At 41.2% G+C, this 17,338-nt stretch overlaps 1 protein-coding gene across 3 annotated transcripts in view; it reads left to right on the top strand.

Moving 5' to 3' along the window:
- Positions 1-17,338, top strand: part of Dis3l2 (DIS3 like 3'-5' exoribonuclease 2) — a 381,117-nt gene that overhangs the window by 140,050 nt on the left and 223,729 nt on the right. The gene's annotated exons all lie outside the window — the stretch shown is intronic.

The raw sequence follows: 17,338 nt of genomic DNA, 5'->3' as shown, positions 1-17,338 counted from the left end.
CGCCATACTGACATCCAAAGGAGCTGTACCAGTTTGCACTCCCACCAGCAATGCAGGAGTGTTCCCTTTACCCCACAACCTCTCCAGCATAAGTTGTCATCAGTGTTTTTGATCTTGGCCATTCTGACAGGTCTAAGATCCAATCTCAGAGTTGTTTTTATTTGCATTTCTCTGATGACTAAGGATGTTGAGCATTTCCTTAAGTGTTTTTCAGCCATTTTAGATTCCTCTGTTGAAAGTTCTCTGTTTAGGTCTGTACTCCTTTTTTTATTGGATTATTTGTTCTTTTGACGATCAATTTCTTGAGTTCTTTGTATATTTTAGAGATCAGATGTCTGTCTGATGTGGGGTTGGTGAATATCTCTTCCCATTATGTAGGCTACGATTTTGTCTTGTTGACCATGTCCTTTGCTTTACAGAAGCTTCTCAGTTTCAGGAGGTACCATTTATTAATTGTTGCTCTCAGTGTCTGTGCTACTGGGGTTATATTTAGGGAGTGGTCTCCTGTGCCAATGTACTTCCCATTTTCTCTTCTATGAGTTTCATTGTGCTTGGTTTTATGTTGAGGTCTTTGATCAATTTGAACTTGAGTCTTGTGTATAGTGATAGATATGGATCTATTTTCATTCTTCTACATGTTGATATCCAGTTATGCCAGCACCATTTGTTGAAGATGCTTTATTTTTTCCATCTTATATTTTTTGCTTCATTGTCACAAATCAGGTATTCATAGGTATGTGGATTGATATCTGGGTCTTTGATTTGATTCCATTGGTCCTCCTTTCTGTTTTTATGCCAATACCAGGCTGTTTTCAGTACTGTAGGTTTATAATAGAGTTTGAACTTCAGAAGTTCTTTTATTGTACAGGATTGTTTTGGTTCCTGGGATTTTGCTTTTTCATGTGAAGTTGAGTATTGTTCTTTCGAGGTCGGTGAAGAATTTTGCTGGGATATTGATGAGCATTGCATTGAATCTAAAGACTGCTTTTAGTAAGATTGCTGTTTTTACTATGTTAATTCTACCTACCCAAGAGCATGGGAGATCCTTCCATTTTCTGGTGTCTTCTTCAGTTTTTTCTTTAAAGATTTAAAGTTCTTGTTATACAGGTCTTCCACTTGTTTGTTTAGAGTTACTCTGAGATATTTTATGTTATTTGTGGCTAGTGTGAAAGGTGATGTTTCTCTGATTTCTTTCTCAGTCGGTTTATCATCTGTGTTAAGGAGGGCTACTGATATTTTATAAATCTTGGTATTTACCAATTGGTAGCAAAATCAGTGACTCATCCATCTGTCTATAAGCTAGCTGGAATGGTTGCTCATCTTGCTCTGATTTGCATTAAGTGCAAGAGCCTGTTATCTTATTAAGGAAAAGCAGTTGTTCATCAAACACACAAACTTTGCCAGCTTAAAACATTAGCTGTTTTTGAATGTGTATTGTTCTCTTTCCTGGGAGCTTGATGGATCTTAGAAATGATATAATCTATAAAAACTAATTTATTTCTGTTTAAACTAGCTGGCTTCTGTTTCCTTTTAATAATAATTTTATGGCCCTGCTATTTCTAGGTCATAGCAAATGAATTGAAAAGAGGGCTGGCCTTTGGGGAAGTAGCATTTAATTTCTTTCCTTTTACCCAGCAGTGATCTGGTCCTCATTATGGCCTGTTGGAGATGTTCTACAGGGTGAATATTCAGTATGTTTTAAAAGGCTTGTATCATTTGGTATCTGTGGGCTTGCAAACTCCAAACATTGTGTAACCCATCTGGTCTAGCTTTCCATGCTCAGGAGCCTATCCATGTGTAATCCTCTGAGATAGCTTCTAACCATTTTCATTACTTGTCCTGTTAGTGTAGTGTAAAGAAACGACAGTCTGGTTTTAGTGAACACATTTATGGTATTGAAATGTGGATATTACAGTAAGATGTGTTGGCTGGTCCCTTTAAGAAAACTCAGGTGAAAGTCAACTTAAACTTAGAGGAATCATTCATCTGTTGAGGAAGATGCAGAATGGGGGAGTTAAAGACAGCCAGAGTTGAAAGCACATGAGTGTATATGTCTGCATTTTGGGTCTTTGGGGAGCTATGAGGCTAGAAGCCAATTAAAGCTTTAGTGGAGAGAAATTTAAAAGTCATTTCTCCAGGGCAAAGGAAAGATTTGGAGCAGAGAGTGCTCAGAGAAAAGCAGGAGGGTATTGAAGTTAATGCAGCCACCTTCGGGGAATTGGAATCACTGCAAAGTCCCATCTAAGGTGGCCCTGGAAAGGATTAAGATTGGGGCCCCAAAGAGACACTGGAACTCAGCTCAACTTTGGGAACCTGAGGGCATGCGCATGGTCAGCTAAAGAAGAAAGTGGCTTCAGCCTACCATGTTAGTTCCTCCCTTTTCTAACCTCTTACCAGTTTTCAAATTAATATAGTTCGGGGAAATTGAGTAGTCTTGGAGTTTTTAATCCCTTACTGACTGGGTATTAAGTTATTTTTCACTCACTTATTTGTCTGAATATATTAATTTTACCAGTTGCTGCCCATAATTTCTGTTAGGTAGTCTGATGTCCTAACTTATATTCCGGTTGATATTCCCAATCTCTGTCATAGACTGTAGACCACATCTTCACTGTTGACAGAGAACATCAGCATGTGTTTGTTCTCTTGTAACCTCAAACTCAAAAAGTATCCAAAGTGAAGTTGACTCTTCCAGTTCTGTCATTCAGGCAAATCTCTCAGATAGCATGGTTTCTCTTTTTATTAATATTTCCATCCGTGCCATTTCATTTCTGGAGGTAGTGTGGCATCATAGGAAGAGGATAAGGTACCAGCATTAATCAGATTCAAGCTGAACCCTCACCTGCCCTTGTGCTTTCCTAACCGGTATCCATTGGAAAGCCTGTTATTAAGTATCTTTGAGCCTTATTTTTCCAAACCTTTAAATTGTCGTAGAATTCCCTGCCTACTTCACTTGGACTGCTAGGGAATATTAGTACTGTATGTTAATCACATAGTCCAGTGCCAAGTGTGTGGATCAGCTCAATGATGAGTTTCTAGTTACCGGGTTGAGTGTGTTTAGCACCACTCTTGTCACATACAGGCTGTATTTTAGAACACATTCTTGTTCATGTCTTTTTTAGAGTGTGGAATAGTGAGCTTTGTATATACTGTGTCTCCCACTTTTTAGAGATGTGGTTGATCCCCATATTTCAGAGGAAGCAAGGACTATGGGTAATCTCATCCCCTCTTGTAGTGTTTCAGTGCAGTGTAGCCGGTATCTTAGTCTTTCTGCCTGAGTTTAATCTTTTCTCCAGGGCTCTGAACCTATTCTTTCTTTCCCAGGGACCTCTCCCTTTCCTAAGTGTGCTTACTTTTACCACACCTTCTTTACTTGTTTCTTTCCATTAGCAGCTAACCATTCCAAGCCTCTCTTATCTTAAACAAATAAAATATTCAAAACTGTGTGACAATTTCTCTCTTCCTATATAACCACCACCCTGTATTATTCTATTCCCTCACTGCTAGACTTCCTGAGCCCATCCCACACCCTCATCCCCACAGTTCGCATGAGACTCATTTTCCCACGCACACATTCTGACTTTTCTTTGTTTTATTCACTAAAATTGGTCTCACTGGGGTTGCCTGTGACCTTGTTACTATAGTCACATTGCTGACCATGCTTTTGCCATTGAAATGCTTTTAGGGTTTCGCTTCTGTAATTCCACATCAGCCTCATTTTTTTTCTTTTTTTTTTTTTTTTGGATTTTCGAGACAGGGTTTCTCCGTAGCTTTTGGTTCCTGTCCTGGAACTAGCTCTTGTATACCAGGCTGGTCTTGAACTCACAGAGAGCCGCCTGCTTCTGCCTCCCGAGTGCTGGGATTAAAGGCGTGCGCCACCACCGCCGGGTTGTAGGTTGCATCTTATACACCAAGAAATGTGATTTATTTTCAATGTTCCTCTTATTTTCTATAGTCTTGGTAGTCACTTGTACCCAGGTTAAAGGATTTGAGTCACTCAAAACTCAATGTAAGAAACTAGGCACAATCCTGTAATTTCAGCACTCAGGAGAATGAGGCGGGAGGATCCTGAGTGCGAGGCCTGTCTAGACTATGTAGCAAGCACTTGCCAACTAAACAGTAACAAAACAGCTCACAGTGTGAGTTGAGAAAGACAATAATCTTAATGCCATCTAACAATTTTGTGAGCATACTTGTGTCAGGGTTACTACAGGTTCTGAGTTATAAAGGTGAAATTCAGGGAAAGAATGACCTATTCAAAGCTACTTCCCTCTTCGACTCCGTGTTACTTTTCTGTAAGACTCAGGATGGGAGTACTTCCCCTGCGCGCTGGAGAAAAAAAGCAATGTGAAAGTGCCTGCTTCTTTCTACCCCTTGTGATTTTTGCCTTAACGGGACGTTGGGCAGTGCCACAAGGAAAGCCACAAAGTGTTTCTTGTAAAGATCAGCACTGTCACTCTTTAATACCGTTCTCTGTCTGCACTGTAGCCTGAAACAGTATTTCTAAAGTACAGATCCTATGGAGTCTCTGCTAGCAATGATGGTGAGCTTTTTATTCAGACTGTCCCTCTCACAGAAATAATTAGAAATATTTGAATTTTTAAATATCTTGGAACTACCTTCTGACAGTTTGAAATGGGTAAAGCAGTTGACACCTCAAAACTTCTAACAGTAGTTATGGTGACCTCTGGAGGGCGGGGCAGTTAATGAGGAACGAGGTGTTAGAGGAATTCCCTGATAGGCAGAAACACAGGGAAGGAGCCATGGAAATGGCTGGCTTCCTCCTCTCCAAGATGGCTGGCTTCTTCCTCAGCCTCCTGACCTGAGGCAGAAGCCTGGCAGCTTAAAACAAAGGTCTTTCAGGGTTGTTTCTCTCCACTCCCCTCTCCCCCCCTTACCCCCACTCATGAAATGGCTCAACAAGTTCAAGGCCAGGCAGGATGTGTTCATAACAACAGTGGTGGGCCTGTCAGCCATCCTGCCTTTTTAAAAAGGAACCAGCCCTAAAGTAGGGGAGGAAGACTCTTCAAGGTCCCAAGGAGAGACTAGGCTTGGGCCTTGAAAGTCCCCCTCTGCTTAGTGGAGGGTCTTTGTCTCTGTGTGCTTGATGTCTGTGTGTATTTACTGAGCCTTAAAAAAGCCTTTCTTTAGCTGGGCAGTGGTGGCACATGCCCAGCACTTGGAAGGCAGAGGCAGGCTGATATCAGTGAGTTTGAGACCAGCCTGGTTTGCAAAGTGAGTTCCAGGACAGCAGGGCTGTTACATAGAGAAACCTTGTTTCCCCCACCCCCTTAATGACTTGGGAACAAAAATTTTTGGCACCAGAGTGATGACTCAGTGGTTAAGAGGACTTGTGTTTAGTTCCCAGTACCCACATGGTAGCTTACAACCACCCAGAATTCCAATTCTAGGGAGTTCTAGATCCCATGCCCTTTTCTGACCTCTGCAGGCACTCTTCATACATGATACACTTAACATACATTCAGACTAAACACTCATACACAGTAAATAAAATCTACAGTTTTAAAAAAGAGTCCACATGACATTGCAGATTTGATTTGTGGAGATGGAAATAAAGCTCAGATTCTTCATAAAAATCTGAAACCTCCAGACTTTATACCATCAGGTTGGACCTGGAAAACACATTTTCTCACATGGATCTGCCCTCAGGGTCAAGCTGACTGACTGGGCAACCAGGGATCTCCGCTCTTGAATTGGTTTAAGAGCTGGCAATGCCTCTGACTATCTGGCAAAATCTGGTGGAAATTCTTTTAAAAGAAAGATTTCTTAAACATAGGCCTCAGATTATTCAGTGACCAGCACATAAATATACCCAGGCATTCAAGGGAAGCAGAGGCCAGAGTTAAAACAAGTAAGAAACCACAAACAACGAGTTCCTTAAAAAAATATTATCAGGGCAGGAGAGATATCTCAGTGGTTAGAGCACTTGTTCTTCAGAGGACTCAGGTTCAATTCCCAGCACCCACATGGGGCTCATGGCCATTTGCCACTCAAGTCCCTGGGGAGTCAACACCCTCTCTGACCGTTGAGGGCCCTGCGTGCATGTGGCATACAGATATACATGTAACCAGATTACCTATTCACATAAAAATTTTTAAAATTTTACTATTAGATACTGAAGTCATCTCAGTCTAAAAACCTTCTCTTTTCTCTGTTGAAAGACATAAAAGATAAACCTGGAGATATTTGTAAACAATACAAAACTATGAGTTGTGTCATAGCAAATTGGAAAAGAAACAAAAATAACTTGGCGGTGGTTGTGCACACATTTAATTCCAGCTCTTGGGAGGCAAAGGCAGGCAGATGGATCTCCGTGAGTTCAAGGCCAGTCTGGTCTACAAAGTGTGTTCCAGGACAGCTGCGGCAGTTACACAGAGAAACCTTGTCTCGAGAAACTAAAAACAAAAACAAACAAAAAAAAAGGAAAAAGAAAAATATAACTTTACAATAATGATATTAAAAACTCACCGACTATCTGGGCGGTGGTGGCATATACCTTTAATCCCAGCACTCAGAGAAGCAGAGGCAGGTGGATCTCTGTGAGTTTGAGGCCAGCCTTGTCTACATTGTGAGTTCCAGGACAGTCAGAGATACACAGAGAAACCCTGTCTTGAACTCCCTTCCACCCCCCCAAAAAAAGAAAAGAAAAAAAGAAAACAACAACAACAAAACCTCAATGGATAAGGAAAAGAATTCTCTTATTTAGTTTGAAGAGAAAAATTTGATAGAGCTAATAGCAAATTGAATAAAGAGACAGTTAATACATTGGAAGATGGTAAGAAAAAGTTATCCAGAGTACAGCACAGAGAAAAATTGAAAACTAAAGAGTAGATATAATTAAAGCTTAGTTTGAATCCTAGCAGGAAATGAGACAAAAAGGACAAACAAGTGACTTTAAGAAATTGGCTGTGATATTCTGAAATAGGTGAAATACCAGATCATAGACTTAAGATTGCTGATTGTAAGTAGGAATAAGGAGGAAGCAATAAAAATTAAAAGGAAAAGTTAAATCTTAAAAGGAGCTAGTTTGACCACTGACTTTTAAAAAAATAATACATTTCTACTGATGTGGGATTCCCCTCTGTATGCTGTGAATACCATTGATTAATAAAGGACCACTTTGGGCCTGTGCAGGGCAGAATATAGGAAAAACTAAGCTGAATGCTGGGAGAAGGGAAGGTGGATTCAGAGAGAAGCCATAGAGCCACCACCAGAGAGAGAAGCACTGAAACTTTGCTGGTAGGCCATGACCTCCACAGATTAATGGAGAAGGGTTAAATTAAGATGTAATGGTTAGCCAATAAGAAGCTAGAGATAATAGACCAAGCAGTGCTTTAAATAACATGGTTTCTGTGTGATTATTTTGGGGCTAAGCAAGCAGCTTTCTCCAACAGATTGGCGCACCAACATGGGTAACTACATCCACATAAAACCCCAAAAAGCTTAAAAAGGAATCCTAGACACAAAAGAACAGAGTTAAGCGTGGTTTGGTAGCAACATTTTCTTGGCTGGGCTCTGTTTGCTAGAAGCAAGCAGAGGCATGGCTCCTTTAAGAGAGGTTTTCCTGATTCAGCCTTAGCAGAAAAAAAGCTGTGCACAGTTTTAAAAGGCATCTTTCTGGGCCATGCTGCCAGCATGAACTCTGGCTATCAAATATTTGAATGGCTTTTGTGGACCTGGATGTTTGTGTGCCCACTTGGGTTTGGGAGGAAAATAGCTGAGACCATGCCCGCAGCTCAGTGCTCCCGACCTGGGAAGGTGGCGGGATCAGGTCTACTAGGCGTGCACAAGCAGGAGAGCATGTTGGATTCCCACCGCCATACACAGAGATTTCCAGGCTGTGCAGCGTTCTGCATTGCAGATTTAGCTATTACTATATAAAAAGGGTTTATGTGCTGCATGCTCATTCTCAGAGTTAAAGTGCTAAGCATAGCTACTACCTGGCGACCCCAGAGCTGGCAGAAATTGTACCTCCACCATTTCAAAAGTGGAGAGAGGCAGAGTCAGCATCCAGAGCAGCTGCAACCAAGCTGCTTACCATTTTAAAAACTCTTCAAGACAGTAAAGAATTACAGATAACACAATAAGGACAGATTCAGACATAAAAGAACTCTAAATGGGTCTATGTTGGATAAATGTAGGGAGGCTTGGGAGAGAGAAGAAAAAGAGGATAGAGAGTTATAAAAACAAGATTTATTAAAAAATGAAACAAAGTCTTTAAAGAGACAGAGTGCAGACAGTCATAGATTAAAAGGAGTAAAGAAAAATAAGCCATGTAAAGATGGAGAATACACAGAGAGTCTGGGTTGTGTATATTATTGTGTTTTCTTTGAATTTTTTTGACTGTGAAGGAACTATGTATAGAGAGACATTTCATTGTACAGATTGCTAAGCTAAACCAAGATAAAGGTATCTTGACTTTAAAATTTGAGTTTAAGGATATGTTGCTTTGGAATAGAGGTTCTTCTTTTGTTTCCACAGAGGATGACAATCTGTGGATTGCTTCTAGACTAATATGGTTTGATGGACCAAGACCCCTGAAACGTTTCCTTGAACACCCCTCAAAAAATTACCTTGCCCAATAAACAGCAGGAAGAAGTTTGGGCAAAACTACACCCAAATTCTATAAATGTTTATTTACATTTAAAGGGGGATATGCTATAGAGATTTGCATTGGTATAGATCTTGGTTTATTGATACAAATTTAAGGTCAATTTTGTTATACTGTGTATATTTATATTTCTGCTTTTGATTAAGGTATTGTTTGTGCAGCTCATTTAAAAATGTAATGTATGATTAAGAAATATAGGTTAATAGTCATCTATAATAGTCAAGCTTGTGGTCATGTTAGATTTTCTAGATGTACAGAGATGTATTTCAGATGAATAAACATTCTTCAAACCTTTCAAAGACTACAGAATGTGGCATTTAAAATGTTTTAAGAACCTAGGACTTTTCATGACAATGAAACACATCTGCTCCTGGCCACCCCAATCTACTTCAAGAGGAAGATGGGCATCGAACAGGCTCCTCATGGAGTTTGTTAGCCATTTGGGCAAGAGACTGCTCTAGCCTGGACTGCCTGATAAACTGGACATGCAGGACCTGCAGAGAAATGATTGCTGAACTTGCCTACAGTGGTGACATTTAAGATATTCGTCAGTCTGACTATAGGGCAAGGCCCTGTTGTCATGGACTTTAGGCTTATTAACCTTTGCTTTACAACTAGTATCCACTTATGAATGAATACATACCATGTTCATCTTTTTGGGTCTGGGTTACCTCACTTGGGATGTTTTTTTCTATTTCCATCCATTTCATGCAAATTTCAAGATGTCATTGCTTTTTACCACTGAGTAGTACTCCATTGTGTAAATGTATCACTTTTTCTTTATCCGTTCTTTGGTTGAGGGGCATCTAGATTGTTTCCAGGTTCTCGCTATTACAAATAATGCTGCTATGAACATAGTTGAACAAATGTCTTTTAGTGTGATTGAGCATCCTTTGGGTATATGCCCAAGAGTGGTATTGCTGGATCCTGAATAGGTTAATTCCCACTTTCTGAGAAACCACCATACTGATTTCCAAAGTGGTTGTATAAGTTTGCATTCCCACCAGCAATGAAGAGTGTTCCCCTTACTGCACATCCTCTCCAGCATAAGCTATCATTGGTGTTTTTGATCTTAACCATTCTGACTGGTATAAGATGATATCTCAGAGTTGTTTTGATTTGCATTTCCCTGATGGATAAGGATGTTGAACATTTCCTTAAGTGTCTTTCAGCCATTTGAGATTCTTCTCTTGAGAATTCTGTTTAGTTCTGTACCACATTTTAATTGGATTGTTTGTAATTTTGATGTTTAATTTATTGAGTTCTTTATATATTTTAGAGATCAGTCCTCTGTCTGATGTGGGGTTGGTGAAGAAATTTTTCCATTCAGCAGGCTGCCTTTTTAGGTTGATCAATGGAATCAAATTGAAGACCTGGATATTAATCCACACACCTGTGAACACTTGATTTTTGACAAAGAAGCTGAAATTATACAATGGAAAAAAGAAAGCATGTTCAAGAAATGGTACTGGCATAACTGGATGTCAACATGTAGAAGAATGCAAATAGATCCATAAAACTCAAGTCCAAATGGATTAAAGACCTCAATATAAATCTGACCTCACTGAACTCTGATAGAAGAGAAAGTGGAAAGTAGCCTTCAATGCATGGGCACAGGAGATCACTTCCTAAACATAACACCAGTAGTATAGACACTGAGAGCAACAATAAATAAATGGGACCTCCTGAGAAACTTCTGTAAAGTAAAGGACACAGTCAATAAGTCAAAAAGGCAGCCTACTGAATGAGACGCTTTGTGAATTTTATATCATGCACCTAATACCACTCATCTCCCCAACCTTTCATATTCTCCCTCCACCCTTGCAACATCCCCCCAAAACAAAAAAAAATTAAAAATTATTAAAAATAAAGATGAAACAAACAAAAACAAATAAACAAAAATCATCTTGCTGTGGAAGCTGCAGTGTGTTATGGTCACCCAGTGTGTCACCCAGTCCACTGTTTTGTCCAAATATCTTTCCTTGCAAATGTTTGTTGCAGTGAGTCATTGGACTGGTTCAAGGCTTCTGGCTTCTGCTACACTATCAATACTGGGTCCTGGATGGGACTCATCTCCTCTCCTGTTGTGCCATGTGCCATGGAGATCCTACAGCTTTGGTTCTGCAAGGCCATGCTTTCATGCTTTCCAGAAGTTCTTTGGTGGAAGCCCTGGGCCTGTATAGTAGCTGAGTTGGTCATGCCACCTGCTCTTCTGCACCCACACCACCAGGACTAGCTCTTCTGCTTTGCCCACGTGAGCGGAGGGCCAGCTCTCCAGCCTGTGGTAGCTGACACCGGGCAGGACCAGCTCTTCCACTCTCACCTCTTTGGGACCAGATCTTCAGCACTGCTCTGGTAAGGGGTGGGACAAAGTCATCCAAATGTCAAAGCCAACAAGGGTCAGGGCTGGCTCTCCTGTTTGCATGCTACCAGGGTCAGCTCTATGGTTATTGCCCCTTAGAGATTCAGGGTCTCCTTTCCTAAGTGCCGCAGCCAGGGAGAGGTAGGGCCAGTTCTTTTGCCCCACCCCAATGAGGGGTGGGGCCAACTGTCCTGAATCCATACCTCTAGGGCCACCATGCTGCTCAGGTGGAGGGCAGGACCATCTTTCCTGCACCCACATCACTGTACTGCCAGCAAGGGGTAAGACCAGTTCTCCCATACTCATGCCCTCAGGACCAGCTCTCTTACCCACTCCATCAGGGCCAGTCTTATTGTGCTGCCCAGGTGAGGTATGGGGCCCACTCTCCTGAGTGCTATAGCCAGCGAGGGGTAGCCTCAGCTCACCAGCTGGTCACCTTTGGGGCCAGCTCTCCCATAGCTGCCCTCCACCATTGACTTTTTAATGTAATAAAATTCTATCTTATCAACTTCACATTTTTCAATGACTTTCTATCTTTAAGGTATAAAATAAAACTCTTAGGAGTGTTACATAATGCCTTCCCTGATCTGGTTCTTACACTCAGACACACAATGCCCTCTTCTGCTCAGTTTATCCTTCTGCACTTTCTTCTCCCTTCTGGAATTCCCCCAAGGTCTATCCCTCTAGTCAGGTCCTATGCAGCTTTCCTCAGTTCTGAGGTTAGCTTCTCTGTCAATAACCCAGGGACACACTGCTTGCCTGTAATTGCCAAGCCATGTACTTGCAATACGTGTTGCAGCTTTGCCTTCTGACTCAGGTGTTCTCTGGGAATGTAGACAGTAATTTTCAATGCCTGCCAGGTCTTTTGCTGACTTAAACTTAAACCTTGATTTGGATTTTTATGGCCTTTTTTGTGTTACTCTGATCTTGCTTGTATGGAAAATGGGTCAACACAGCCAGTTCCTACATACTGTCCTTTTCTGGTTCTGCTCCTTCATCACCCTAGTCTTCTGATGAGATGTTATAACAGTGCCCTCACCCAGTGTGCCGCTGTGCTGTGTATACAGCGAGGTGATTGACATGTGGGGAAAGGCACATGCTGAGAAAACTCTCTGGCATTGCAGTTCCATTAGCTAAGGAGAGTGAGAGACTTGCTTGGGTTTGGATTTGGTGCCCCAGGGACTGTCTCTCCTGAGCCTTTGTCCTTGCAGGAGCTGAGTCCTAGCACAATCACCAGCTCATTATGTTATGTTCCACAAGCTTTTAGCAGATGAAATGAATATTCACAGTGAATGATTCTTGACTCCTGTGAGGACCCATGTTGTCATTTCTACATTTCACTGGGAGGAAGGGCTCATGAGGTAAAGTTTCCTAGTTGATTGACTTTTGAGAATATGCAGGGAGCATTATCTTTAATTACAAATTTTGGAAATTACGCATTTCTATTGCCCTCTTGCACTGGCTGCTTTTGTGTGTCAACTTGACACAAACTAGAGTCATCAGAGAGGAAGGAGCCTCAGTTGAGGAAATGCCTCCATGAGATGCAGCTGAAAGACATTTTCTCATTTAGTGATCAATGGAGGAGGGCCCAACCCATGGTGGGTGATGCCATCCCTGGGCTGCTGGTCCTGGATTCTATAAGAGCTGGCTGAGCAAGCCATGGAGCAAACCAGTAAGGAACAGCCCTCCATGACCTCTCCATCAGCTTCTGCCTCCAGATTCCTATCCTGAATTCCTTCAGTAATGAACAGCAGTGTGGAAGTGTAAGGCAAACACATCCTTTCCTCCCCAGGCTGCTTTTCTGTCACAGTGTTTCACCACAGCAATAGAAACCCTAACTAGACACCTTTTTTCAGAGTGGAGTGAACTTAGATTTGCCACATCATGTGCTGACTTTCAATCTGATCAATTACCCCCCCCCCACACACACACACCACCACCACCACCAAGGCCTTAGCCTTTTGGTTTCTTAATTTATGTCAATGTTTTGCTTATTAACATGTATGTAGTGCAAGTGTGCCTGGTGCCCATAGGAGGAGAGGGTGGTGCTAGATCTTCAGCAACTGGAGCTACAGATATTTTTAGCCACCATATGAAGACCGGGAACCAAACCTGGGTCCTCTGCAAGGGCAGGAAGTACCCTTAACCACTAACAGGCTTTCCAGCCCCTAAACACACATTTTATTTATCATTATTATTAACTACTTGTGGTTCTGGGTATTGAACCTAGGACCTCCTGTATACTAGGCAAGTGGTCTACATGCCCTAAAAAGTTTTTGATATGTGTTTAAAGTGTTAAGAATCATTAAACTTGCCGGGCGGTGGTGGCGCACGCCTTTAATCCCAGCACTCGGGAGGCAGAGGCAGGCGGATCTCTGTGAGTTCGAGACCATCCTGTTCTACAAGAGCTAGTCCCAGGAGAGGCTCCAAAACCACAGAGAAACTCTGTCTCAAAAAGAATCATTAAATTAAACTTTTTTTTTTTTTTACTAAGATAAGGTTGTGTTTGCATTTTATTTTATACAGGTGACAATGTTAGCTTTACTAAACTGGAATTTTCAAACTGTTTAAATAGAATTTCAGATCATCTATAGAAAAAGATTAGGGTCTTGACTTATTTCCATTGTATTTCTCAGGGACTTTTGAAAAATTGTTTGTATTAGTAGTGTACCTAGTTTTGAAAATTTTTTCATTTAGGGTTGATGAGGTGGCTCAGCATGTGAAGGCGCTAGCCATCAAGATATGACTCTAATCCCTGGGATTCACTTGGTAGCAAGAAAGAACCAACCTTTCAAGTTGTACTCTGACCTCTGTATGTTCACCATGAGTCCAGTATACACATATGTATACACACATACACAGAAAGAAATTAATAAGTACATAATAAAGTATTCAAAAGAAAATTTTCTTTTGAATAAATACTTTAGTAGTTCTTGGTTTCTAGAGTTGTTTGAAACAGAAAGGACAGCAGAACTGGCAGCCCTGTCCTCAGTGTGACAAACTGAACATTGTGGAGGCCCAATCTTTGCCCTGTCGAGAACCACTGGCAGCTCTGCCCAATGCTCATGGCCCATCCTGGTGTTTCATTGCTTTGTCACAGCAGTGCTCCTTTTAGTTTAAACCCAGTTTTTGGTTTTTTCAGACCACACCATTCCTAGTGATGAAGACGTGCTTAGTACTCCCCTCCCCCCCAAACAACTCTAGACAACCTCTGTCTGTCAGCACTGCCACTCTCCTAATTCAGGCTCTGCTGTGTCTCACGTGGACTGTAACTCCAGCTTTTGAAGCTCTCCTGCTCCTCTTGTCTGTCTGCTGCAGAGCACTAACAACTTCATAGTCTAACTCTGTGCTGCATACACACAAGAGAGACGTGACTCTGGCTTCTGGGATGCTTTATGGGCTAGTGTCTGAGCTTGCTGCTTTTTTTGTCTGGACCTGTACATTAGAAAGTATGTTGCTGAGAATTCTTTGAATCCTAAAATAGTGGTGACTTAAGTGAAAAGAGGTTTATTTCTCTCACACATTAAAGAAGACCAGATGTGGGCAGGCCATGGCTTCCAGGGTAGCCTCACAGGCCTCCTCCTGTCCTACCTGACTTCAGGTCATGTGGCCTCCACAACCAAGGTGAGCACTCAAAGTACAGCTGATACCTTTGCATTCCGGCCAGTAGGTATGAGGGAAGAGGAAGCTGGTCTCTGAAGTTTAGTGTTGCCTCCTGAAAGGTACTAGCAATACTTTCCCTCCATGTTACTGATTAAAGCTATGGCTGAAACTGGCAGCCGTGTGGAGTTGTGAAAAAGCCTAAAGAGCATGGTCTTTTAACCAGGCTGCCCTGCTGTAAAATTTAGGGCCCCTGGCCCATAGGAGCCCTTTCCCACTTAACACTGTGACTACAACCTGTTGGGAATGACTGTGAATGTCTTACTGGACCTTTTCTGCATCCCCAGTAGTGACAGTGCATTGGCCCTTCCTTGTGCACAGCAGTGTGGAGCAGTGGAAAAGCTTCATGGGTTTAATATAATAGTTGAATTGATTTGTGTTGAATCTCTTCTCTACATGGTGGGCTGAAAATCTAAGTACAGAAGTGCGCAGCATACAAGCTGTATTTAAAGCCATACTCTAGCTGTCCCTTTTAAATTGTAAACTTTTGTGTTGAGCTGATTATTCAGCATCATCCCTTGAGGGTCTTACAGGTGTGGCCATCATGTATGACCAGCTCCAAATTATTTGAACTCTAGATTTTACCTCCTCCTCTAAACTTTAAAAGAGGCCCCCACCAACATGGCTGCCAAAGTCATAAATCTGGAAATAACCTTTCACTGCTCATATGCAGTGACCCTAAAGTTCTAATATAAAATTGCCATTGGTTAACCAGTTCAACTGCAAAATATATCTTAATTCTGTAGTGCCTGTATCACAGCTCTGTCCTCATACCTGAACTCTGCAGCACCTCTCCACTGGTCTTTCTCTACCCACTCCCAATCTGCCCTGAGCTGTGCCACCCTTGCACCTAGACTCCTGTTGTTTCCAGGCTTAAATTCAGGACTCACGTGTCCTGCAAGGTCCCACCTGATTTTACTCCTGTTGTTCCTCATTCTTATCTATGCGTAACCCATTCTTGCCTCTGCCTTCTGATTTGCTTTCTGGTCCTTGACAATAGTCAAGGTCATATATGAAGAAGTTCCTGCTTCTACCCCTTCTTCATTTGCCATTCCTCATACCCTTTGCTACTCCTGCACACGCCATCCTGTGTCTTGATATAGATGTCATTTCTTTTCAAGCCTTTCCTTAACCTCTAAATCATATTTCCCTTTCCTTCCCTTTTCAGGACTGTTTTCCTTAGAATTGTCACGATTTATCATTTATATTTACAGAGTGATTACTTACTAAGACCATTTTCACATTTGTGTATGTAAGTTTCTTGAGGTTTTATAACATATTTCTCTTACTAAAATGGAATCTTCAATACCAAGTACTCAATAAATATATATCTCAAATAAACGAATTAACAAATGACTTCAGATTAAGCAGTGCATTATCTTTCTTTAAACTGGCATCTTTACTGTTCAGTGGAGTGAGACTTAATTGCTGCCAATATGTTAAGGGAAATTAATTTTCCAACTTAGTGTGTGTTTCATTTTTAATGTCTGTGATTCTCACCTGCAGCACTGTAAACATCTATGTAAATTATTTGAATGTAACCTTGAACAAAGTTTATTTTTCCCATGATGACCTTTTGAATAGAGAACCTGGAAAGGTTGTCTTCAGGTATGATGGAAGGAAGTCATGGGCCCACTTCCTTCTTGGCCTTTCATTTTACATGTAACCTGATGAAACTTGTGGAATGGCAGACATGCTGTTGTCAGCATGGAACCTGAAGTGATAGTCACCTTAAGATGGGGCTGTCTGTTTCCAGCCTAGAAACCCGGGGTTTGGGCTGTCATGGAAAAACTGGTTTCAGATGAGTGTGGTTACACGGCCTTTAATCCCAACCCCCAGGAGGTTGAACAAAAGATTAAAAGTTCAAGATTAGCCTCAGCTACTTACCAAGAAAACAGACAACATAATGAGAGAAAAGAAAATCAGTTTTTTCACCACTCTGACTTGGTTGCTAACTTTTTAAGTCTAAATTCTTAAATATCAGATATCTAAGTAGTGTCTAATTATAATTTTGTCTTATGTTTTCTTCAATGAATTGTGTTAATCTGTAAGAAACAGATTAACAGAAAACTGGTAACATATGTCATGTAACAAAAGAAATCAGCCCTCGTGTGTGTGTGTGTGTGTGTGTGTGTGTATTTGTGTTTTCTTTCAGATTATTATTTTTTAAATGTCCTGGAAGCATCTGGTGACCTTATTTATTTATTTATTTGCATCCTGGGTTATTGCTCTAAGATAAAAGATAGTCTTGGGTGATTATCTTTCTTTTACTGATAGAGAGGCTGTTTACCATGGGAAAGTTTGTTTTTTCTTTCTGGAAGACTGAAAATCCTGCATTCAGTAGCACTATAGCGGGAGGATTTCAGCAGAGATAGAAACATACAGTTGGTCATTCTGAGTCTGAGACCACAGCAGTGTTTCCAGACCTGCCCAGAAGAGGCTGCCAATCATGAAAAGGAGTTTTTATTTGGGCCTTGGAAATGTCTTGATGTACAAGTCTTTCTTAGCTCCCTGTGAATTGATTATAGACCCCTGTTAATTGTTAATTAGATGTTTAGTATGTTAGTAATGTTAAGTAGATCAAATTTACCCTGCTAAGACCGGGTGTTTAGTGTGAACACAGATGCAACATGATTTGACTTATCCACATGGCCCAACTTCCATACACAGTCCTCTTTTGTGAA

This window comes from Chionomys nivalis, chromosome 2 (genome assembly GCF_950005125.1).
Source record: "Chionomys nivalis chromosome 2, mChiNiv1.1, whole genome shotgun sequence".
Lineage (NCBI taxonomy): Eukaryota > Metazoa > Chordata > Mammalia > Rodentia > Cricetidae > Chionomys > Chionomys nivalis.
Note: the sequence above shows the minus strand (reverse complement) of the source record. Positions and strands in the feature narration are given on the sequence as shown.